General features: G+C 39.0%; 1 long non-coding RNA gene and 1 pseudogene across 2 annotated transcripts in view; both read left to right on the top strand.

The window, feature by feature from the left end:
- Positions 1–22,496, top strand: part of LOC149233330 (uncharacterized) — a 28,019-nt pseudogene extending 5,523 nt beyond the window's left edge. Inside the window, exons 2-4 of the transcript XR_016248484.1 lie at positions 17,424–18,023; positions 22,103–22,162; positions 22,258–22,496. The product of XR_016248484.1 is annotated as an uncharacterized LOC149233330 (transcript). The remainder of the gene's footprint in view (positions 1–17,423; positions 18,024–22,102; positions 22,163–22,257) is intronic.
- Positions 22,497–23,094: 598 nt separating this feature from the next.
- On the top strand, positions 23,095–24,806 carry LOC149233329 (uncharacterized). Its single transcript, XR_016247611.1, has 3 exons — positions 23,095–23,478; positions 24,313–24,643; positions 24,753–24,806. It is a non-coding gene; the product is annotated as an uncharacterized LOC149233329 (long non-coding RNA).
- Positions 24,807–25,042: the final 236 nt, after the last annotated feature.

Below are 25,042 nucleotides of genomic sequence, written 5' to 3'. Positions count from 1 at the left end.
AATATATTTATGCTAATAGAGTGAATTGGGTTAGTCATTTTGCCATGTAGTCTAATGTGTGCCTTATGCAGATTTTTTGGTCAATTTTGGACAAATTCAAGGGATTTATGAGCAAATGGCAGCAAATACTCAAGGAAAACAGGGAAGAGGATTTGCAGGGGGGTGTCTCCTTCATTTATGACCCCTTTCCTTGAATCCTCCATCAGCACCTCGGAGCACAAAGGTCCACATTCCAAGGGGCAACCAAGCAAGTAAAGAAGGACTGCTATTTATCTCCAGTTCTAGGAAGCCGAGTTCCTTGCTTTTAGGAGGACTGTTGGAGGACTCCATTTGTATAAATAAGGGGGCTTAGAGCCTCAGTAGGTTAGCTAGTCATTAGTAGAATTTTCACACTTTTGTGTAGCACATTGTTCAACCTATTTTTGAGTTCCTTTTGAGAACAGTTCATGTAATGTGACTATTATTTTTGGTAACGGAGATGAAACAGTTTTTGAGCCAGCACTGATCTCTTTCAAAGGGTTGATGCTCTTGGGTTAGGGCCCAACCCAAGCTTCCCAACACCTCTTACTATGTACTTATATGTTTTTGCTTCAGTTCATGAGTTAATTTATGTTACATAGATTCATTTTACTTTATTAGATTAGGTTGCTTTTGATGGTTTGCATAGCTATTTTTGTTTCAGTTGCTCAAGTAGGTTACTACAGTGATAGAATAAGATTCAAAAAGACCAACAGTAGGCCCTGATCTCCTTTCTCCCTTCCTGGGACTATGATTTGAGGTCAAGGCACTTCTGTTACCACCAAAAACACAGTTTTGCTCTTCCATGCAACTGCTAGTGTGATAACTTGGTTTGGAAAGATTGATATATTGATTCAGATTCAGTTGCCTAGATCATTTCTTGTTCTTTTACAATAGATATTTCTACATGCTTTTCTGTTCAAAAGTTATTGTTCAGCATTTTTCTCTTATAGGTCAGAAATTAGGTCAAGATAGAGAAATTTCTATTTTCATGGCATAGTTAGTTTTTTCTTTGATCAGTTTTTGTAAGTAGATGTGCAGATCTCTTGCAGGACACCTCAGCTCACCATACATCCATAAAGTAGCCAGCACCAGCTCACTTCTCATAGATTTCCCAAGTCATTCGCAACATTTCGCCAATCTGCCCTAATTTCTGTGTTTTTCTCCATAAGCTTCCCTCTTGCCATTTGAACAAATCCAACCATCATGTTCCCTCTTGACCTTCCTTGACAAGCTCCAGACACCTCAACACCTTCATCTAGTCTTCAGTTACCCTTTCCCATCATTTTTCCACCTTAAAAACTCAAAAAATAGCTCTCGGCCTCCTCCTGTAGATCCTCCCGTAGATCCTCCTGTAAATCCCCTGTAGCCTCTTGTAGAATTTCCTGTGAGTGATTTTTTGAAGTCTGATCGCTATGAAAGTCTTCAGAAGGGTACTAGGGGCTTCTTAGGGCCTCTGCACACCTCCCTTCACCTCTGCAAAGACCAACTCTACCTTCCTTCACCACCAAACCTCTGCACAATCACAACTAGATAAATCACAAGCATAATCATTTCACATAAAGACACTTAAAAGCACAAAAAGATGTTTTCTTCTCATTTATTTTTAGAAGTAGCATGAATAAATGCAATTTACCTTTTCAGTAATCAATGGAACTCATTTCATTAATTTTCATCTCTTTTCTTGCAAAAGTAGGGTTAATAAGTCGATGAAGGTTTGCCAGGGTTTGTTAGGGTTTTGCGTTACATTTCAGTTTTCCTTCTCTTTCTGCAAATAGAATAGCGTCTATAGAGTTAAATTTCTTTCATCACAATTAAAAGCTTCTTCTGAAAACTCATAGAAGTTGGCTTAAGCTCCTAGCGAACTTGTGCCAGCTGACCAAGTGACATCATGCAGTAAGAGCTAGTACTTATGCATACAACACCGTCACTTCCAAGTTTGTTAAGAACTACTGGGTTGATAAAAGTAAAGTAGGAAGACCCAGGAGTTGCAGCATTATTGCTACAATACTGGTGCTCACCACTTTTTAGCGCCATTGCCGGGGAAGCGTCAGAGTATTTTGTGATTACTGCTTTCTTCTATTTTCTACTACGACATTCTGCTAAGTAGTTTATTCCAGCAAAAGTAGAGTAGTTGTTTCATTTCAATTCTGCAATTTCCATTTCAACAAAAGTAGATTAGTCATTTCCTGATTTCATTTCAATTCTGCAATTTCCATTTTAGCAAAAATAGATTAGTCATTTCCTGCTTTTATTTTAATTCTGCAATTTCCATTTCAGGAAGAGTAGATTAGTCATTTCTTTGCTTTCATTTCAAGTCTGCAATTTCATTTTAGCAAGTTTATTTCAGTTAGTTGCACTTTGTTGTTCAATCCATTTCAGTTTTGCAGGTACAAGCAGAGAAAAAAAAACAAAAATCACCCAAAAAGAGATTTCCTTTCATGCCTCGTAGGAACAGAGACAATTTAGGAAAATTCCTACCCAACACCCCCACCACATCACACAATCACCCTTCTCTCTTCTTCAGTGGCAATGATCTAGAAGAACCTATAGGTGAACCACCAGAGATATACAAAGATCCTATAGTAGAAGAAGAGCCAGAAACCATTCCACCTAAGACCATGGCAAAAAAAAAAAATGTTAGAGGAAATGGGGAAAGAGTAGAGGGTACCTTTCCCATCCAAGAGACCAATGGGGACACTAGAATGAAAAACATAAGTCCTTCATCCTTACCTCACTTCCATGGGTTGAGTATCGAAGATCTTGATACCTTTTTGTTTGAATTTACTATTCTTTGTCGAACCTATGACTATGTAGAAGATGAGTAGAAGTTGAAACTGTTTCCTTCTACCCTCAAGGATGTATCATTGCGCTGGTTCATGGGGTTACCTGGCAACAACATTACAACTTGGGCTTAGATGCAGCAAGCCTTCAACAACAAATACTGGGACTACTGTATGTCAAAGGATACCAAAGAAGAAATCTTCCGAATGACCATGGGAAGCGATGAATCCTTAGAAGATTATGAAAAGAGGTTTCGGCTTAGTTATAAAAGGGCCAGGTGCACACTTGACCCTGAATCTCTAAAGTTGGTTCTACTCAGAGGGGTCCCGGAAGACCTTCTAGATACCCTCCATTTGCTGGCTGGGGGGGAAATCTACCAATTACCTTATGATGACATAAAGAATGTGTTTAGAAACCATTCTAGGGCAGCCGGAAAGAGAGGTAGGGGAAGTTAACCCTTAGCCAGTACATCCTCATCCAGTTCATCCCTTAGAGGTGAATTTGAAAGTATGCTGGAAGATTTCAAGAGCGAGATGAGGCAAACTCTTGCCATGCAAATGGATACCTTGCATATCAAAAGAAAACAAGAGGAAGCAAAAAGGGCTTTGGCCATCTTTTTTCCTAGGTGCACCAGAAGGCATCCTAGGAACGAATATCCGTTAAACTCTATAGAAGTGTGTTCAGTTTGTGAAGAAGACCATTCTACGAATCAGTGCCCTTCCTTGCCTAGACTTAAAGCTACATACCATGGGGCCAAAGGAGCCACTGAACCACTCTATTTCATGAACCAAAGGAGGCCACATGGGCCTAGACCTTACCAGCGGGGAATGCAAGGGACATCCCAGACATATTACAACCCCAATCAAGCCACTTCCATGCCTTCTTGGGGTCCCCTTGCTCATCATTCCTAGTCCACACCACCTCCTTGGTCATATCCATCTCAATACCATGCTCAACCAGCTACTCATTCATTTCTCTCTTATGCTCAACCACAGCCTCAGTGGAATGCACCTCATCAGGGTGGAGGCCCTAGTACAACTCTCCTCCCACTCCTTTGCCTCCACCACCTACTCAACCACAACCATTTCCTCCTGCTCCACCAAGGCAACCCCAAATACCTGCTCAACCGAACCCGAACCTGAATAACAGACAGGCCCAACCAATATATAGTGGGGAAACATCATGCCCGACTTATGCTGTGGAGATTCAAGAGATTAACCTATGATCTGGGAAGGTTCTCCCAAATAACTGATGAGCCCCAAAAATGGATAATTATATGGGCTCATTCAGCCTCCTAATTCGACTTAATACACCATTCTCATTAGTTTATTGCATTTTTTTATTATATTTATGCTAATAGAGTGAATTGGGTTAGTCATTATGCCAACAAGTCTAATGGGTGCTTTGTGCAGTTTTTTGGTCAATTTTGAGACAAAATCAAAGGTTTTAATGAGCAATTGGCAGCCAAATTCGTCGGAGAACAAGGGAGAGGATTTGTAGGAAGGTGGCCCCTTCATTTATGGGCCCTTACCTCGAATTCCCCACCATCAGCTTGGAGTTCAAGGGCCACCAAATCGATTATCACAAGGGTAGTCGAGCAAGGGCTAGTAAAGTGGCTGTTAACTACAAGTTTTGGCAGCCGAGTTCCTAAAATTTAGGAGGGCTATTGGGGTCCGCAATTTGTATCAATAAGAAGGCTTAGGGCCTCATTTCAGTTAGTCACTTTGTAGGCAGAAGTTAGCTAGTTTTTAGTTCTATTTTAGTCATTTTTTTAGGCAGTAGGTTAGCACTCTAGTGCTGCTCTGTTTTTGCTCATTTGTGGAGCCTTTGCTATAAACATTGCTGTGATATGGTTATTTTCTGAATAATGGAGATCAGTTTTTCTACTTCAGATCTGAGCTTCTTTTATGAGCCTGTAGCTCTTGGGGTTGGGCCCAACCCAAGTGCGAGGGCCTCCTCAATGTACTGTCATATTTTTTTCTGTTGTCTCTAATTAATTTCTGCTAGTAGGTTACAATCTGATTTGGTTATTTAGTTCATTTTTGCTGATAGAAATAGTTGCTCATGTTTTAAGCTGATTTAATAGGTTGGTAATAGAAAATATCTTCAAAAAGGGCTACCAAGCAACCTCTGATTTCACCTCTCCCTCAGTGGGATCAGGAGCTGGGATCAAGGTGACCTTGTTGCCACCAAAAATACTGACTTTGCTTCACCATGCAATCATTAGTGTTTGATTTTCATTTGTAGAAGTTGGTTACATGTTCAGATTCTTGATTACTTCTTTGCATAGTTATTTCACATGGTTTCATTCCAAATAGACTTCTATTCCATTTCTTTGCTGTTATCTAGGTCAGATTAGGTCAAAGTAATTAGCTTCTTGATTTTCCAAGTCTTCATTTGTCTAATTCGAAAGATAACTTGCAGAGCGCCTGTAATACCTCTCCATCTACCTGTACTCCACCAATCCCATCTGCTCCATCCCCTAACGCGGATTCTTGCCTCACACTTTCCATTTGCTCACTTTGCCCTAATTCCCCATATCCTTGTGCAACATTACTCCACTGCTTCTTGAACAAATCCCACCATCCTTGCCACTCCTCAGCTCCATTCCCCAAGTCCTGGACCTCTTCACACCCCTAGCTCACCTCCATACTCACTCCTTCATCTTTCTTCCTCCATCCATCCTCCAAAATCCCATTTCTGAACATCCTGTAGAAAATTACAGACATCCTGTAGAAATTCCAGAACATCCTGTAGAACCCCTGCAGACTTCCTGTAGAAGCTCACGAATGAGGTTTCTTGATAGCAAAACTCTGTGAAACTCTCTGGAAGGGTGTTAGGGACCCCTTAGGCACTCTCCGAACCTTCCCTACCTCCTCTAAGCATTTCCTCTCGCCCATCCACCTCTGCACAGTCAAAAACAGTTAAATCGCATGCATGATAATTCTTACAACTTATTCAAAAATACAAAAAGATGGTTCTTTCAGATTTGACTATAAAAGTAGCTTAGACACATGCATTTCATCTTCCTAGAAGTCAATGGCATCTCTCCCAGTAGCTTGCATCCTCTTTCTTGCATCAATAGAGCTAGCTGGTAAAATTAGGGTTTGCTAGGGTTTGCGTTTTCTTTCAGCCTTTCAGTTTCTTTCCGCAAGCAGATTAGCTTCCATCCATCAGTTAAAAAGCTTCTTCTCAGAGCTCATAGAAGTTGGCTTAAGATCCTAGCGGACTTGTGCTAGCTGACCAAGTGACAACTGCGGCAAGAGCTAGTACTTGTGCATACAACACACGTCGCTTCCAAGTTTGTTACAAACTACCGGGTTGATAAAATTAAAGAAGGGAGTCCCAGGAGTTACATCATTATTGCTGAAATACTAAGGCCCACCAATAACCAACCTCCCCCTAAGGAGGATGAGGAAGAAAAAGAGGAAAGTGAGCCAAAATCCACTCCACTCTTTCCTGAGAGATTAACTGGAACCACACAGCCTACCCTAGAAGAAACTGAACTTCTGGGAGAATTGAAACAATTATGTGTAAAGATACCACTTCTCCAAGCCATAAAGGATGTGTCTATATAAAAAAATATGATCAAGGAGAAGTGCTTCAGGCACCCAGGTAGGCGGAGGAGAGATGCTCCAACTATCAATGTCATAGGACAACTATCCGACCTGATGTTGGGGTAGGTAATCTGTCTGAAATACCTAGACCCTGGAAGTCCTGTAGTCGATGTCCACATCAATGGCACCATAATCCCCCATACCCTAGTTGATCTAGGGGCTGCCATTAATGTGATGACCAAGGACACATGCTCAAGCTCAACCTTCAGGGCTTCCTGAGAAAGACCACAACAGTACTACAGTTAGTAGACCACTCCATTGTGACCCCTGAGGGGATTGTGGAAGATGTAATGGTCTCCATCGATTCTTGGGAGTACCCTGCTAATTTCCTGGTTCTCCAACCAAAGTCAAAGCTCACTGAGTACCCTCTCATCCTAGGAAGACCCTGGTTGGCTACTGCAGATGCCTACATCAGTTGTTGAGTTGGGAACATGACAATCAAGAATGGACATATGTCCAAGCAGCTAGTCCTATATCCTACTACCCAACCTTTGTTAGAACATGATTTACCTCTTTGGTTGGAGGAGGAAGATGAGGATGAAGTCTATTCGGCACCACTGTGTGGAGTAGAAGCTACCATGAGGGGAGGCCCACAAACCGAGGATGATCTTATTGAAAACTTGATCCAAAATCCACCCCCCAGTGTGTTTCCATTAGAAGAGCTAGTGGAATAAACCCAAGCCAATCCTTTAGTTGATCTCTATGTGGCTGATCCAACCTCTCTCCGAGTTAAGAATGTGGAATTTGGCCCAGAAAGAACCTTGAAGATTAACTCATCCCTATACACCTCTCAGGAGAAAGCACTGTGTAGCTTATTGAAAAACCACTTGGATGCTTTTGCTTGGAGCTATAAGAAGATGAAGGGAGTGCACCCTTTAGTCTGTACTCATCAAACTTACATTAAGGAAGATTGAAAACTAGTAAGGCAACCTCAAAGGAGGATAAATCCAACCCTTAAGGACATTGTCAAAGAAGAGCTATAAAAGTTACTAGATGCGGGATTCTCTACCCTATCTCTGACAGCAAATGGGTCTCTCCTTTGGTGCTAATGCCAAAGAAAAGTGGGAAGTGGAGAATCTGTGTCGATTATCGGGAACTAAACAAGGCCACCAAGAAGAACCATTTTCCTTTGCCTTTCATAGATTAAGTGTTAGATGGCCTGGCAGGGAAGAAGTTCTTCTCCTTCCTAGATGGGTTTAGCAGGTACAACCAGATCCAAATCAGCCCGGAAGACCATGATAATACCGCTTTCACTTGTCCTTGGGGTACCTTTGCATACCGTGTCCTTCCTTTTGGATTGTGCAATGCTCCCACCACTTTTCAGATAGCTGTATTGAGTATATTTGCTGAACTGGTTCATGATGCAGTGGAAATCTATATGGATGACTTTACCCCTTATGGTTCTAACTTCCAGGAAGCTTTGTCTAACCTGGGAAAAGTTTTGAACAAGTGTATTGAAATGAACCTATCCCTTAGTCCTGAAATTTGAATTCCCGATGACTGAAGGGACCGTGCTAGGTCATGAAATCTCTCACCAAGGATTACAGGTGGATCCCAACAAAATTGCCATCATCCAAAGGGTCCCACCTCCTCAAAAGGTAAGAGATGTTCGAAGTTTCCTAGGTTTAGCAGGGTATTATAGAAGATTCATTAAGGATTTCAGTAAGCTAGCCTCTCATTTATTTGGTCTTTTGGGCAAAGATGCTGAGTTCATATGGACTGACAACTGTCAAGAGGCTCTGGATACCTTGAAAATTAAACTGGTGACTGCCCCAATTTTGAGAGGTCCAAACTAGGCCCTACCTTTCAACATTCATACAGATGCCTCGAACAAAGCAATAGGAGCATCCTTGGGGCAAGTTAATGAGAAGCTGCCTTATGCCATATAATTTTTAAGTAAAAACTTGTCGAAGGCAGAATTAAACTACACTGTAACCGAAAAGGAGCTCCTAGCTGTAGTCCATTCCCTAAATAAGTTCAGACACTACATCACCAGCTATCAAACATTTGTACACACTGATCATGCTGCAATTAGGTATTTAATGAACAAACCAGATGTAAATGCTCGCATTATTAGATGGTTGCTTTTATTGCAGCAATTTGATTTAACCATTGTTGATAAGCTGGGTAAGGAAAATGTTGTTGCTGATTTTTTGTCTAGAATAGATCTGCCTGCAGGTGAAGAAGGAATGGTGGATGATCAAATGCCAGATGAACACCTATTTGCTATCTCAATACTCTCTCCATGGTTTGCTAATATAACAAATTACTTGGTTTCTGCACAGTTCCTGCCACACCTGTCCTCAAAAGAGAAGAGCAAGATTTTGAGAAAAAGTGCCCCTTTCACCTGGATTGGGGGCGATCTCTTCAAACTTGGCCTAGATTAGATTTTGAGGCGATGTGTCAGGGAGGAGGAAGTTTCTGAAATTCTCCTAACTTGTCATGATGGGCCTTGTGGGGGCCATTTTGCAGCAAAAGGGACTGCCTTCAAAATCCTGCAAGCAAATTACTATTGGCCCACTTTTCATCAATATGTAAGGAGATTTATCAGCCAATATGACCGATGCCAAAGGATGGGGAAACCTACTCCAAGGGATGAGATGCCCCTGCAGCCTCAAGTGACTTTCGAGCCATTTGAGAAGTGGGGCATGGACTTTGTGGGTCCTGCCAATCCTCCTTCAAAGTAGAAATATTACATCATTGTGTGCACTGATTATCTGACAATATGGGCAGAAACAAAGGCAATCAAGGTAGTAATAGAAGAAAAAGTAGCTGAGAATTAGTCACATAACAAGGGAGTCAGTTTACCTCCAATCTGATTGAAGACCTGCTCACACATCACAAAATTAAGCACAGAACTTCCACCCCTTATCATCCGCAAGCAAATGGACAGGTGGAAGTCACTAATAGAGCTTTGGAAGGGATTTTGACCAAAGTAGTGAGCAGCAACAAAAAAATATTGTGCAGATCAATTGGTTGAGGCCACCTGGGCCTATAAAACCACCTAGAAAACCACCACAGGGTTTAGACCCTATGTTCTGGTCTATGGGAAGAAGGCTTTGCTGCCAATAGAATATGAATATAATACACTAAGGATGGCAGCTCAGCTAGACCTAGATCTCAGCCATGCACAAAAGGAAAGGTTACTTCAGCTAAGTGGATTGGATGAACAGAGATTGCAGGCCCTTCTCCACTCAGAGGTAGTCCAGCTTCAAAGGAAATTATGGCATGACAGACACCTCAAAGAGAAATAATTCCAGGAAGGAGATTGGGCGCTGCTGTATGATTCAAGGTATAAAGATTTCAAGTGCAAACTGAGGACAATATGGTTGGGACCGTACACAGTAGAAAAGTGCAATGACAATGGTTTAGTTCTGATCAGGACCATCAATGAAGAAGCCATCCCCATGCTTGTTAATGGGCAAAGGTTGAAAATCTACAGGAAGCCTCTCTCCAAGCAAGAATTCATTGACAATCTGAGTAAAACACTGTTGGTAGTGAAGCAAGTCTCTGCCTCCAGTCCACCCAGACCCTAAAAAAAAAAAAAAAACAGCAAAAAAAAAGAGGAGAATAAAATATCCCTGGGTGAAAACCTCCCCTTGGAGGTGCCCACGGCAGACAGTGAAGGGTGAAAAACTCCTGGAGGTGCCCTAACTGTCTCATAAAAAAAAGAAAAGAAAAGAAAAAGAAAATAGAGAAAAAAGAAAAAACAGGAACAATAAATTAACTTTTTTGAATGCATTGCAAATTGCAGGAGGGCCACAGAAGAAAAAGGGACATGGCCAAGCTGAATACACCCCTGATAGACCTTTTATCCATAGTTGTTTTCTTTAACTAATCCATGGTCTCACTTGTTCTGGAAAACTGCATCCTACAGGAGCCTCTGTGCATTCCACAGGAGGCTCCTATAGAAATCACAAAGAGCTCGAAATCAAGTCCAGAAAAGGATTAGAGGGCTAGAAACTTGTTCAGAAGACCTGTGGACCCCCCTGCCGCCATTCATCCTCCTAACTCTCCATTACATACCTGCACCACCACATTTCCACTTGCTTCTGTCCTCCCTGCACAGAAAATATAGAGTTATGTTTCTTTTGTTTTAAAAAAAGAAGAAGAAGAATAAAATAACAACATCCATAGCTTATCTCTTACCTAGTGCATACCAGCTATTTTTCCTTGATCGTTAGAACCTTCCTCAGCTACCTCTCCAATCCCTGCTCAAGCCTCAGCCAAAAGTTTTAGAGGGAGAAGCAGTTACAGGAAATCCTGCAGGATTCCTGTAACAGCTGATCCCTTTAAAAAGCGAGCTCCAGAGGCGGGGTCAGTGCAACCACAGATGATAAAATGTGCAAGGAGCCAGACTTGATTGAAGATCACCAGCATGAGGTAGCCAACCCACCAATTCATAAGCCATGGGCACCAGCAGGAGCAATCCATGAACAAAATGCTAAAGTCTGAGCATGCAGCAACATGATAGCGACTAACAGGTAAGTTACTAAACCCGTTCCTCTGTTGCATGAGTATAATCCAGAAACTGCATGAAAAAATTGAGATGGTTGTGATTAAACAAGATCGGTGGCTAGTTAACTAGCCACCCTTGTCCAATTCAAACAACGTTCATTGGGTGCAATCGGCACGTGTGTTCAGTCAACTTGGGAAAGAACTCAAAACAGGTAGTGGCGACGTATAATGAGAATGATGGCAATGATTGCAGGCAGGTGGCATGAAGATTCATAATGGCACTGAAGTAGGGACCAACGGTCTGGATGAGGGTAACTTACCCTTCGTGAGACCTCACCTCGTCACCGCAGAACACTCCCGTACGCTTAAGTATGCTACAGTTGACTACCTCCACCGCCTTTGTTTTCATTTGTATCGACGAGCTATCGGTTGTAGCAACCTACCTACCACCACTAGAACCTCAAAATAGTCACTTGTCTCTCCATGAGATGTTCTCCCTATAGGAACTCTCACTAAAATGGGCATTCCTTCAGCATGACAAGGTAATACATTCTCACAAGATGTGGCATACAAATATCCCTCAACATAATGGTAATCAGGGATCTCAACAACAAAAACGTCATCTTAGAAAATCAGAAGAAAAGCCACTCTAAGGGATGGCTAAAAAATGCAAAGTTCAACTGCTGAAACGAACTGCACCACTGGTGCAAAATAGTGGAAAATTGACTGTAAACTTGTCCGGTTCTGACACTGTCAAATTTTGGACCCTCGTGAATCTTGAAGATTCCCCCAAAGATACCTTCCTGAATATGGTCGGGAAATATGCTGCTCAGATAAGGATTCTAAGCACACTACTGCATTACCTACGAACTTCTGTGAAAAATGACTATAAAGTCGACATCATTCTGACAGTTGCAAAAATCAGCCTCCAAGGGAATCTTTTAGATTCCCCAAGATTCTCCAAAGATTCCTTGCTATTAGACACCTGAATTTTTGCTACTCAAATGGAGATTCTGAATGCACGGTTGGACTCCTGGTGTGAAAATGTCCAAAAAATACTATAAGCTTGACAAATTCTGCCTCAGTCATCTTTGACCGTTAAGGGAATATTTCTTGACATCTTGACATATTCTTTGGCTCATGGTTCCACCACCCTGCAACTCATGGTTTCACTCTTGGTTCCACTAGTCAGAAATCCTCTCCTCTTCCTGGGAAAATGAGGCGAGTTTTTATATTAAAGCACAGGCAGTCATTTCATAGTCTGGTTCGTTGGCCCATAGGAAAATGCCAACAGAACTGGGATTTGGTTTCCGTGGGTTCAAGATGTCAAATATCTACCCCTCCATAGTTGATAGGCAGCATATACATTTTGTAGCATGGTGGTTTATTTTTGTGTTTAAATATGGCAACAAGTTAACATTTTGGTGGTCAATTGCAAATGATTATGTAACGTTTTGTGGGACTGCCGCATGGGTGAGGACCCATCGGGAGTGGGTTCTACTCCTGCTCATTTTGTTATATGTGTGTGTGCGTGTGTATGTGTGTTGAACAGTTCTGGTGGTGGCGAGGTTTGACAATCCAACACAATATATAGATATATGGTATGCAGTTTTGGGGGTTGGCAAGGATGGCAGCCCTCCAACCGAATGTATATATATATATATATTCTTTTTAATATATAAAATATTATTATTTAAAACCTTTTCACTAGAAAATAAGGGTCATTGGGCTAATTAATTAGGCAACAATTTTTCCCACCCGGTGGCCGAATTTCTTGCGCCAGCTCTGGTCAATTCGTTGCCTCGTTAAGCCTCACACTTAGCCAACTTTGACCACAAATAACTTGACCATACGAACCCCTATTTGAGTGAGGCTTGCACTGTTGGAATCAGGGCGATGAGCACTACGCTCTTGCTCTACTTTTAGTTCAATCTAAGGACTTTGATTTTTGAGGTATTTTGAGCCCTTGTTAAATTCTTAGCGTGTCTCAAGCCTCCTGGATCAGCTACTGCCTCAACCAACCCTGCAACCACCTAAAAAAATGCCACTACCACATCCTATCATTTTGTAGATATTATGGTTGTAGCTTCCAAAGCCACAACGACGACCTCTATTTGATGGATGAAACCCAATTCCCATTGCACAACCTTCTAAACATGCACAAGCATGATGACCATATATTTCTCATCATACAATTCTCCCTATACCTTTCAATCATCAAGTGCCCTTTGTTTCTTCACAAGCCATTAATCAACACTATGACCATCCCTTGCAGTCCCCTCCTCGCATAGTTGTAGCTAAGTTACATCATCGTACAACCCTTGCACTTTCTTCATCAAAGGCTACCTCATCACATTCTCACACCTACACTTCTGGGATGGATAAGAAGAGGTAGATTTGTATCAAGGATCTGTTTCTAGAGATACATGCTTAGGAGAAAAAGGAAGGTAGTAAGAAAAAAAGTTAGATGATAAATATATCATTGATCCTGAGCACCCTTTATGCTTATGTGAGGCACATATTTACTTTACTATTTAAACTTCATACAATTTTATATTTTCAACATATGTTTCATAGTACATTTATAATATATACACTTTCTTCTACAATATATTTTCAGCATGGTTTACCTTTTGACAACATAATATTTTTGGGCATGTATATATTTGATGACATACTATTTTTGAGGGGTTACAAGCTAAGATATTATGGTTGATATAGTATGTTTGTATGCATTTTTAATTGGGATGCAGTAGGTGTTTTGATGTTAAATTCATATTTGTTGAATGATTTTCATGATACATATATTTATATTTTATGATATGCATGTTGGGAGTTACAAGGAATATTTTTTGATCATACTATATAAATGACGGGGTACTTTATTTAATTCACATTATTATTTGATGTTGTAAAATTACAAATTTTCATATCGAGAGTCACAAGGGTGGTGTTTAAGTTCATGAGATGTATGAGGGGGAGGGCGGGCACATACTAAAACATGTTTTAAAATGAAAATTAATTAACAATTCCTATAGAACCCTTCTTCTTAGATGATAACAAAAGAAACTTAAGAAAATTAAATTAATGAGAAACTAATCTCCAAAACAATTAGCCTCTCCAACTTTTTCAATAGATTACAAAAATGGAAGAAGGCTATGAAGGAAAGCATCCAAAAATCTACGAGGAGAAGTATGCACAAGTTCTAAAAGTTGTCATTATTTTCCTCTAATTTATAATTACCATGAGTACTAGATGCTGACCTATTTGGTGGCATAAGACTTCTTCAAAGGAGTAACAAGATGGAAAGCGGATTCATCCCCTACTTCTATGATCTTTACAAGTTTTCATTATTTCCTTCGTCTATTTATGATTATAGAAGGTTTGGCATTTGATGCTAGTGCTAACAGCTAAATTTTTTGCAAAGAAGCATTTGCCAATTTAATCATATTGGAATGACCCGAGAAGGATTCTTTATGTTGTTATGTCTTATTTGTGTTGTGCGAATGTTCTTTTATGAGTCTTTTATGCCATAATCACTTTTAAATTAAGTTATAGCCAGTAGTTCTTACATGAACTAATCAAACAATTGGTTTCACTCTAATTTATGAATTAAAAAAAAAATTATTTCCAACCATATTTATTGTGCATACTATTCCAAAATTTCATTTCTATTACATGAAAAACTTATTTTAAAGTTTATTTATATATTTATTAGTTTTATATTGTAGTTGTTACATGCTTGTGTAGCCTTGTGGCTAATGAAGCATCACTTTAATATGCTCATAAAATTATTTTGTTTCATCTTATTATTGTTGATATCTTCTTTGCACTTGTTGTTATACATTATTCATATGTACATGCTTTTATCTCTTTGTTGTAACAAGTTGTAATTATTACACTTTCTGCTCTTTTCAATTTTTTACTTCATTGTTTATATTTCCTTTATTGTAAATAACTCTTTAAATAAATAACAAGTCACAAAATTAAGGACGTAAATCATTGGGTCTAGTCCCATTATCTCACACGCCTGGTGAGATTCGAGGGTATGTTGATGAAACCTAAAGCTTCATCCATCAACATCTACCATGGGTGAGAGGGACATGGACCAAGAAAATGAGTTGGTGGTTACTCCATGTGGTCAAAAATAGTGGCTTATGGGGTGTTTGTAGAGGGGTATGACAATAGTCCAATGGAAAGGTGACCATGTAGTAGTTCGAAAGGGAAGGGTGACTTCACCAAATTGTGGTAGGCCATGTGTAGAAGGTGGTAGTTGTGTCACGGTGGAGATCACATCTAGGTGGTGGTGGCTATGTCTCTTATTTGCACGAGAACTAAGAATCAAGTATGATTATGAATAACAATTTTACTTAAACTTCTATGATATTAGAAGGCTTGACCATAATATCATAGAAGAAAATGGAAATCACAAATTGACACAATATATTAATGGTAAAAGCCTAAATAGGAAAGCATCAATGAAGCAATGAAAACACTTAATTATTTCTCTCAAAATTTTACTTCTTTTAAATCAAGGACCTAGTTCCTTTATTTCTATAGCAAAATATTGCATGCAATTTTCTCTTTTATTTCTAGTTCACATTGTCAAATACTAAAATATTCTCAAGTTAAGATTACTTATACTTAGGTATATGCTTAATCAAATATTTGCATGCACATAAACTATTTAAATATTGTACACATAATTATGCTCCAATATGTAGAGGCATGCTAATACTATGCATTATTCTTCCCTAACCATGGGTATTCACTGGGGCATGGAGTGGTTGCATGACCCTTACACACCTTAACCCTAAGGGGTATTGTGGTGTTGTAAATCTAGGAGTTTCTCATAAGAGTATGGATGATAAATAAGCTTGAAGCTCAATCTTTCGAATGTTATTGGAGTTGGGTGAGCCTTCTGTTATGTGTTGTGCCTTTATCAATCATTGGAATTGAACCTTGCTTAGTAGTGGTACATAATACATATTATTGCATTGCTTTGTTTGATGATTTCCTGTCTCCCCAACATGCGTAGATCAACCTATATTGTGCAAATAATTCACTTGTGTTTCTTTAACTATAGGATATTCTTTTCAATATACTTTATTTAGTTTCTAAAAATCATTGTACCATTAACTCTATAATCAATATGTTTGACATTGTAGTAGTATTTATGGTGGAAAGTATAGTTATTATAATTGATTATGAGCTTTATAATTAAAAATACTACAAGTAATTAGTTAAATAAGGTTAATGCTTAAGTAAGATTTATAAACAAGAAATAGCCCCTAAAGGTAGAAAGATACACAAAAAGAATAAATATTTGGAAATTTATCTAGCGATAAACCTACCCACAAAGTTTACATAATTTATTTTCATTTATTACCAAACATATTTAAAAAAAATCAATTCATGTCAAATATGTTAAAAAGCAAAAAAAAAAATCAAAAAATATCATTTACAATCAAATATGTTTAAAAACCCATAAATATGTTTAAAAAACCAAAAAAAAATTAGAACTTCAAATTTGAGGACTAAGTGTGACAACCATTTAAAAACTTTGATTTAATTGAAATATGATCAAAATGCCTACCAAAACGCTGAAAATCGATAATATTGCAATATATCATTAGTTCCTCACAATCTGAACAACTAATACAAAAGTAAATATGGTGAAAAATCCATGCAATTTAAATAACCCTACCCAATATTCGGTGCAAACATCAAAAGCCCATGTTCATTATATTTGAGGATATAATTGTATTGTCATAATTGCATATGCCACTGCAATGCACAATGAAGTGAGTTAGTAACTCAAATAGTTGAAAAGGATGTTCAATATATTTGAAGATATAATTGTATTGTCATAATTGCATATGCCAATGCAGTGCACAATGAAGTGAGTTAGTAACTGAAATAGTTAAAAAAGATAGTGGACAAACCCAAATTGTGGCACATGGTAAAGCATAGAGTAATTCAAAATACTTTGAGATAAAAATAGTTAGTATGGTTAAAAAAGATAGTGGACGACCAGTTACCGATTGTCCTAGATTTAAAATAAAAAAAAAAAAGAGTGGACAAACCCAAATTGTGACACATGATAAAGCATAGAGTAATATTTTCTCAATCAAAATATTTTCAGATAAAAACAGTTAATATTGTTAAAAAGGATAGTGGACGAACCCAAATTGTGACACCTAGTAAAGCATAGAGTAATATTTTCTCAACTAAAATACTTTTAGATAAAAAAAAGGTTAATATTGGTATAAATGTTAGTTATCTCCATTATTTAAAACAAGATAGCCAGTGTAGTAGCGGTAGTCCCTGTCGGGGTTGAGACCCTGGGGCCGCTTGTTTTGCGTTGTTTACATAGTGACTTTGACAGCAATGCGATGAGCTCTCCGCGTAATTATCTTAGGTTCTTTCTTCGCCTGTTGCCCTTCTTGCATGCAACCTAACCTTGTGATCCCTTTTCATTTTGTAATACATTTGAGTTTGTAACATCATTCCACCCTCACTATGCTAATTTGCTTCAAATGACAGATACTGATTATTTCATACATCGATTACAGCCAAACCACTATTGATTTAGCCGATCCACGGATGTCTTCCTGTGCCAGTATGACCAACAGCGACAGCTTCGGCCTTGACTCCACCGCGCCTTTCAAGTTCAAGAACGACATTTTCGTCCTCCTCAACTGCTCTCTTTTCTCCTGCCTTTACAGTCCCACAAACTATATGCACGACACCGGAAGCTCCCAAATCTGCACTGGTCTCTATAGCTGCCCTGGGGTGGTAGGCCTTGGTTTACAGCCATATTCCCCATTTTCCTCCTACTGTGTATATGCGCCCATCAATCTAGGCTCCGCCGATGAGATAAACCTGGCTAAACTCGAATGCCAGTCCTACACTAGCATTTACAGCCCAGCATTTACAGCTTCGGCGACGATGCCACAGATACCACTCGCTGGAATTATGGTATCGCGCTCAAGTACAGCTTCAATGTCGGCAACAACCATTTCCCCACTGCCTGTGTAAATTGCGAGGAGAGCAAAGGTGTCTGCAGCTTCACGGGGATGTATAATACATTCACCTGTGTCTGCAGGAATGGAGTGAATACCACCACAGACTGTTACGGCCAAGGTATTTTCTTTCTTTCCCTTACATTTCATTTCATATCCAGATTTCGAAGTCTTCAATAAACTTTGGAAATAAAAGCAAATGCCAGATTTCGAAGTCTTCAAGAAACTCTGGAAATAATGTTGGAATATTAATTCCAACTACAGGCAGAGTTTGCGGACGCAGACCGGGACAGCGACGGCAACAGGAAAACCACTTCAGCAAAACCACCTGACACTCATCGGACCGCCTTTTGCTGTGAAGCTATTTCCGTACACACAAGCCCGATGCAATAAGATTTCTCCACGCGTCCTCTGTACGTTTGCAAAACCACTACTCCGTCGGAACGTAAAGGTTGATCAAGTAAGGGCTTCTGATATTTAACACAACCGTCCGATTGAGTTCTTCGTTATCCACCGTCGATTGCAATCAAGCTGCCAGAATTTGACGTGCCGTAAAAGCTTTGAGTTTGACCTTCGTATCACTGTTGAAGCCGTATGCAAGGCTGACTAAATTAATTGACCGCCATGCTGAAATAGTTAATGAAATTAATTGAGGTCATAGAATGTCGGTAAATGTTTTTAATTATATTGTTTTTTTATCCACGGCAGTATGGCATAAGAAATGGTATTGTCATGTAATTTTTAATCATTCATTTTTGAATATGCAATAAAATGCAATGCAGTGTAGAACGAAGAAGAACAGGGGGCAGAGTAAAAAGAAGGAGGTCAATACGCAGATCATGTAATTTGAAATCATGGCAGAGTGTGAATATTTTTCTGTTGAATGAAAATGGGGACAGCACGCAGCAACGTAGGTAATATCCAGTCCAAGTTTTTTTTGATATTGTATTGGTAATGAAACGGTGGAAAATGCACATCTCGTGCAAACAAAAAAAATTAGTCAGAGTCTATGGTCAGTGTGATGCACAGCAGTGCATAAGAAATATATGTTTTTGTGGTGTTGACCATTGTGTGAGCATGACACAAAACGCACAGCAGTGCATGGTGTTAAAAAAAAAGGAACGAAGACGAAGACCATTTTCATATAATGCAAGGGCGAATATCGCATAGCAGTGCGTAGAAGAAAAGTGTGAGCTGCAAAGAACAGGGGAGCAGGCACATAATGTTTTTTTTGTGAATGTAATGTAAAAATTTTACTGCATATGTAAAATTATTTTTACAGCAGTATATGTAAAATGTTTTTCGCAGTAGTGAATGTAAAATGAGAATTTTACCCAGCAGTGTAAAATCTCAGGAGAAGACAGAGTTTTATTTTTGTTGGCTGAATGTATTTTTGGTGAATCCCTCTCAGTAAAAGAGGATGAATATGTATCAGGCATTATATTTTAATGAATACAAATCTCTTTGTGTGGGTATGTAATACTCTGTTCTCAGAATTTTTTTATTGAAGCTTCCCTGTGCAAAAGATCCTGTGGCAGCAAAACAGAGCATTGTCTCTGTGTGGAGTTTATTTTGTTTGTTTTTGGGATTTTACCAGAAAAATCCCCAACAGTGGTATCAGAGCTAGTCTAGGCTCTTTGAAGGTGTCAAAGAAGCTGAAGGAAGGTTTCTTTGCTGCAGCAGCTTCTCCAGCAGCGTGAAGACTCAGCAAAAAGATCCAGGTATTTCTCAAGTTTTCTGTGTTACTGTTGAAGACAGTGAGTTATTTTAATACACAGTCAAGCATTTTAAAGCATAGTTAAGAATTGCAAAGAATGGCCAGCACCAGCACTAGCATGGGTATTTTTAATACTCAGCTCCCACTACTCAATGGGAAAAACTATGACTATTGGGCAATAGTTATGAGAGCTTTTCTTTTCTCAGAAGATTTATGGGAATTTGTTGAAGATGGTTTTGAAAAACCAGCAAATGATGATGAGTTTAATAGCTTAACTCAGGCAGAGAAAGAGTTATTGAAGAACTATAAGAAGGAGGATGCTAAGGCCCTCTACTTCTTGTATCGAGCAGTGCATGAGAGTGTGTTTCCAAGGATAGCAGCAGCTAAGACATCTAGAGAAGCATGGGAAACTCTCAAGACAGCCTATCAAGGCATGGAGAAAGTGAAGACAACAAAACCTCAGTTCATTGAGGAGAAAGCTTGTGATGAAAGCTTAGAAAAAACAGTAAATGTTAAAAATTGTTTGTCTCGTGATGAAGGTGATGAGGAGATGGTTGAAGTACATCCCCAAACAACAGTGCCAACGCAAGGGCAGCAAGAGACACCCTTGAGGAGAAATGAACAAGAGGCAACAAATGAAGGTATGAATTCTTTGTTTGCTTTATCTAGTCATGTTGATGACCATGTTCATTTAGAAGATGGAGTTAAAAATAAGAAATGGACAGAACCCATGAATGGGAGAAAGGAATTAAAGTTCCTTGAAGATCTGTTTAAAGAATATAGAGTTCGATATGTAACTCTTGCCAAGATGGTTGAGATGGGCTTCACTGCCAACACCCTTATCAATATGACAGAAGAAGAAATTGAAGATTTGATGAAGACCCTGGTAGAACTCTATCATATGGATCATCTTATAGGGGAGAGATATGAAATTAAAACTCCCATGAGAGCAGAGAAGGAGCAGGTAGCAGATATACTGACCAAACCATTGGATCAGAAAAGTTTTGAATTTTTGATGAAATGTCTGGGTATGTCTAAACGCCCAGCAGTTGAAATTAAGGGGGAGAGTTGGAATATTAATTCCAACTGTAGGCAGAGTTTGCGGACGCGGACCGGGACAGTGACGGCAACAGGAAAACCACTTCAGCAAAACCACCTGACACTCATCGGACCGCCTTTTGCTGTGAAGCTGTTTCCGTACACACAAGCCCGATGCAATAAGATTTCTCCACGCGTCCTCTGTACGTTTGCAAAACCACTGCTCCATCGGAACGTAAAGGTTGATCAAGTAAGGGCTTCCGATATTTAACACAACCGTCCGATTGAGTTCTTCGTTATCCACCGTCGATTGCAATCAAGCTGCCAGAATTTGACGTGCCGTAAAAGCTTTGAGTTTGACCTCCGTATCACTGTTGAAGCCGTATGCAAGGCTGACTAAATTAATTGACCGCCATGCTGAAATAGTTAATGAAATTAATTGAGGTCATAGAATGTCGGTAAATGTTTTTAATTATATTGTTTTTTTATCCACGGCAGTATGGCATAAGAAATGGTATTGTCATGTAATTTTTAATCATTCATTTGAATATGCAATGAAACGCACTGCAGTGTGTAGAACGAAGAAGAACAGGGGGCAGAGTAAAAAGAAGGAGGGCAATACGCAGACCATGTAATTTGAAATCATGGCAGAGTGTGAATATTTTTCTGTTGAATGAAAATGGGGACAGCACGCAGCAGCGTAGGTAATGTCCAGTCCAAGTTTTTTTTGATATTGTATTGGTAATGAAACGGTGGAAAATGCACAGCTCGTGCAAACAAAAAAAATTAGTCAGAGTCTATGGTCAGTGTGATGCACAACAGTGCATAAGAAATATATGTTTTTGTGGTGTTGACCATTGTGTGAGCATGACACAAAATGCACAGCAGTGCATGGTGTTAAAAAAAAAGGAACGAAGACGAAGACCATTTTTCATATAATGCAAGGGTGAATATCGCACAGCAGTGCGTAGAAGAAAAGTGTGAGCTGCAAAGAACAGGGAGCATGCACATAATGTTTTTTTTGAATGTAATGTAAAAATTTTACTGCATATGTAAAATTATTTTTACAGCAGTATATGTAAAATGTTTTTCACAGCAGTGAATGTAAAATGAGAATTTTACCCAGCAGTGTAAAATCTCAGGAGAAGAAGAGTTTTATTTTTGTTGGCTGAATGTATTTTTGGTGAATCCCTCTCAGTGAAAAAGGATGAATATGTATAAGGCATTATATTTTAATGAATACAAATCTCTTTGTGTGGGTATGTAATACTCTGTTCTCAGAATTTTTTTATTGAAGCTTCCCTGTCAAAAGATCCTGTGGCAGCAAAACAGAGCATTGTCTCTGTGTGGAGTTTATTTTGTTTGTTTTAGGGATTTTACCAAAAAAATCCCCTACAAATAAAAGAAAGTGCTTAAAGAAGAAAACAATGTGTATGGTTTTGCAGCGGACTACTGGAACGGAGCCCAGAGTGACAGATCTACAGCTTTTGGGCTCTGGATTGCTGGTCAGTACAGGCATTTTCTTGTTTTTAGTTAGTTTATAGTATGGTTATGCTTGTTTTATTCAGTATTGATCCAGGGTTTTTTGGCTTGAGTGCAGGACTCGTACTGGCGATTGCAAGTTTTTTCTGTCTGATTTAATAATAATGTGTAATGGAGAACTGTGAGATTTGATTTGGAGAAACTTTGGCAGAAGCAAGCATTGCACTGCACTGCTGAATGACAGTCCCAACAGTGTTTGGAATGCTGTTCGAAAAGACAAATCCAAATAGTGAAATAATTTTGAGTTTATTTATGAATGTATGTATATTTTTACCAATAAGTTCATTCTTTTCACTAAATTTTTGTTGGGTTTCATGTTCCATGGGGAAAAAGCACTGTAATTTCAAGGCTGGGCTCTTCTTCTTCATGTAATGAATGTTCTCATTTAATTTTTCAGAATGTTAAGAAAATTAAAAATGCATGCATCTGTTTTCATTGTTGTGCATTGGATACCTCTAGAAAGAATAAAGATATGAAATAAAATAACAAATCCTTTGAAATAAAGTGGACATGTTCTGTAATAGACAACTGGCAATTGTCTGAAATGGACAGGCTTTTGAATTTTTTTAAAGCCTAAGGCTAGTTCTTGGTCTGAAATGGACAGGCTTTTGATTTTTTGAGAGGCCAAAGCTAGATCTTGAAAGGCAATAAAATCACAGATATTTAATTATAAGTAATATTTTAACAATTTAAGGATCACATGAAACTTCACAATTTATTGAAGTAGCAAAACCGTGGCGACCATTCGGACACGCACATACCATGGACCCAGCACCCAGCTACCATGGACCCACCTGCATGTGGTACCATGGACCCACCTGCATGTATTATGCATGTATTACACACGTTAATGTAACAATAAGAATCAGGTAGTATTACACGCGTTGGTGTAACAATCAGAATCAGGTAGCCGGGCAATTTGAGGAAGGGGCGGGCATTCGAATTATTACGCTTGCGGGACAGAACAACAGAGCCACCATGAATTTATCTAACAACGGAGCCATCATGAATTTGCCGGGATCACCTCAGAATGCTATTGATCGATTTTAACATAAAGAATCCCACTAGACCTTCAAGAGAAAATTTGCAGAACAAAACATAATATTTTCTAGCAATTGAACGATAGCAGGATAGACATACTTACCTTTATAGACCTTTCCATGGGCGCCTTCTCCAATTTTAGAGCCAACAGATATCAATTGTGGGTCGATTAGGAATCTTTCGTCCAGCGGGAATTCGCAGGGAGGCGGAGGCGAGACGCCTTCTTTGAGAAGCAGAGGTAAAGAATTTAGTGTTGATATTTCTACAATTCTTCTTGTTTTCAGCAAGGGCAGCCCAATAATTTCCTTCTATTTTCATTAGTCATAGGTTAGGAGATTGGAACCTGCTGTGTTCAATCAAAATCATTTCGTGGAGCTACATTGCATTACATAATGCTTGGTGGTATTCAATTGCTCTGTTTCAACTATGTACAAAGATATCAGACCTTGTAGACTGAGCTTTCTCCAGCGCTAAGCATCCATTTAAGTTGAGGAATTTAAGGTTTATGAGACTTGAAACTATCCAATTCCTGGCAATTTCATTCTTGCTAATGTTTATGGCAAGGCAATATTTTGTGAAATGTCAATAGTCTGGAACCAAGGGTAAACACATTCAACCATCCCTATCTCTGATATGGATGCTTTCTTTCTTCAATGTGAGATCTCTTAAAACAGCCACCGATTCTTTGTATATGAAAATTCCAAACGACTTTGTTATTGCTATGTATATGTAATTAATGAATTAAGATCTCAATTTTATACGGCTTTATCTTTTAAGCTCAGATATAACACCATCTAAATCATATTCAACGGGTATATTATATTCATTCTTAGCCATGGGTGTAATGGTCTGAAATTTATTATTATGCTGTTGTTTATACTTGGCCATTAATTTTTATAATCCCGTTTTGTATAGTATTTTGGCGCATTGTTTTCCCAGGGATTGTTTGCTTCAGCACTGTATTTTCGCTGAAAATTGTTCAATGAATATTCGCGTGCCTGATATTAGCTATATCTGAGTGAGTGGAGGGGTTGTGTCGCGCTACTAAACTGTTTACAATTTTTTTGGTTAGTATTACAAAGTTTAAGAGGTCTGGTCAATTCCTATCCCGGTACTGGACCCAGGGCCGACAATGCAAATTCTGAAACTGCCCTGCCTGGTTCCTCTGCCATTTCTGATAAACCTATGGGAAAAGATGATGAAAATGTACGGCTGAGAGATAACGGCCAGGGACCTGATCATGCACAACAGCAAAAGTCGTCAAATACAGGGCAGGGCCAGGACTAGGATTTCATGGCTCAACCAGCCAGAGATGCAGAGTATTTTTCGTCTCCAATCCTCTGAATTCCGCCTGCAAAATCCAATTCTGAAGCATTCACTGAATTTTGAAGCATTTAGTAAAGGTATACTTGCATTTCATTTGATAATTCAACTGTATGAATGAAAGTATAATTATTATTGCTTTTTTTTAGAACAAGCCTATGACATTGTGGTTCCAAGACGATATTGCAGGGCAGACCATAGCCATTCCCTCCCAACATTGTGGTTCCAAGAATCTCAGGCCAATTCATATGGAGAATCTCACTTTCATTAGAAGCTATGTGCAGCTTTTTTAACAGAGGTATGAACATAAATTTTTTGAGACAGTTATGAGCAGAACTAAGACTGCAATCGAAGGAGATGCAATACCTCAAGTATTTTGCTAATGACTTATTTTTGCAGTGTTGAAAAGATTATCGATAACTCGAAAAGCAGACCAGGGAACACGAGCCAGGTGAAGTGTCGTTGTCCCTATGATTTTG

The sequence above is a fragment of the Pinus tabuliformis genome, chromosome J (genome assembly GCF_031772625.1).
Source record: "Pinus tabuliformis cultivar Carrire ecotype Pingquan chromosome J, CPIR1, whole genome shotgun sequence".
Classification (NCBI taxonomy): domain Eukaryota; kingdom Viridiplantae; phylum Streptophyta; class Pinopsida; order Pinales; family Pinaceae; genus Pinus; species Pinus tabuliformis.
This window is presented reverse-complemented; position numbering and strand designations above follow the sequence as displayed.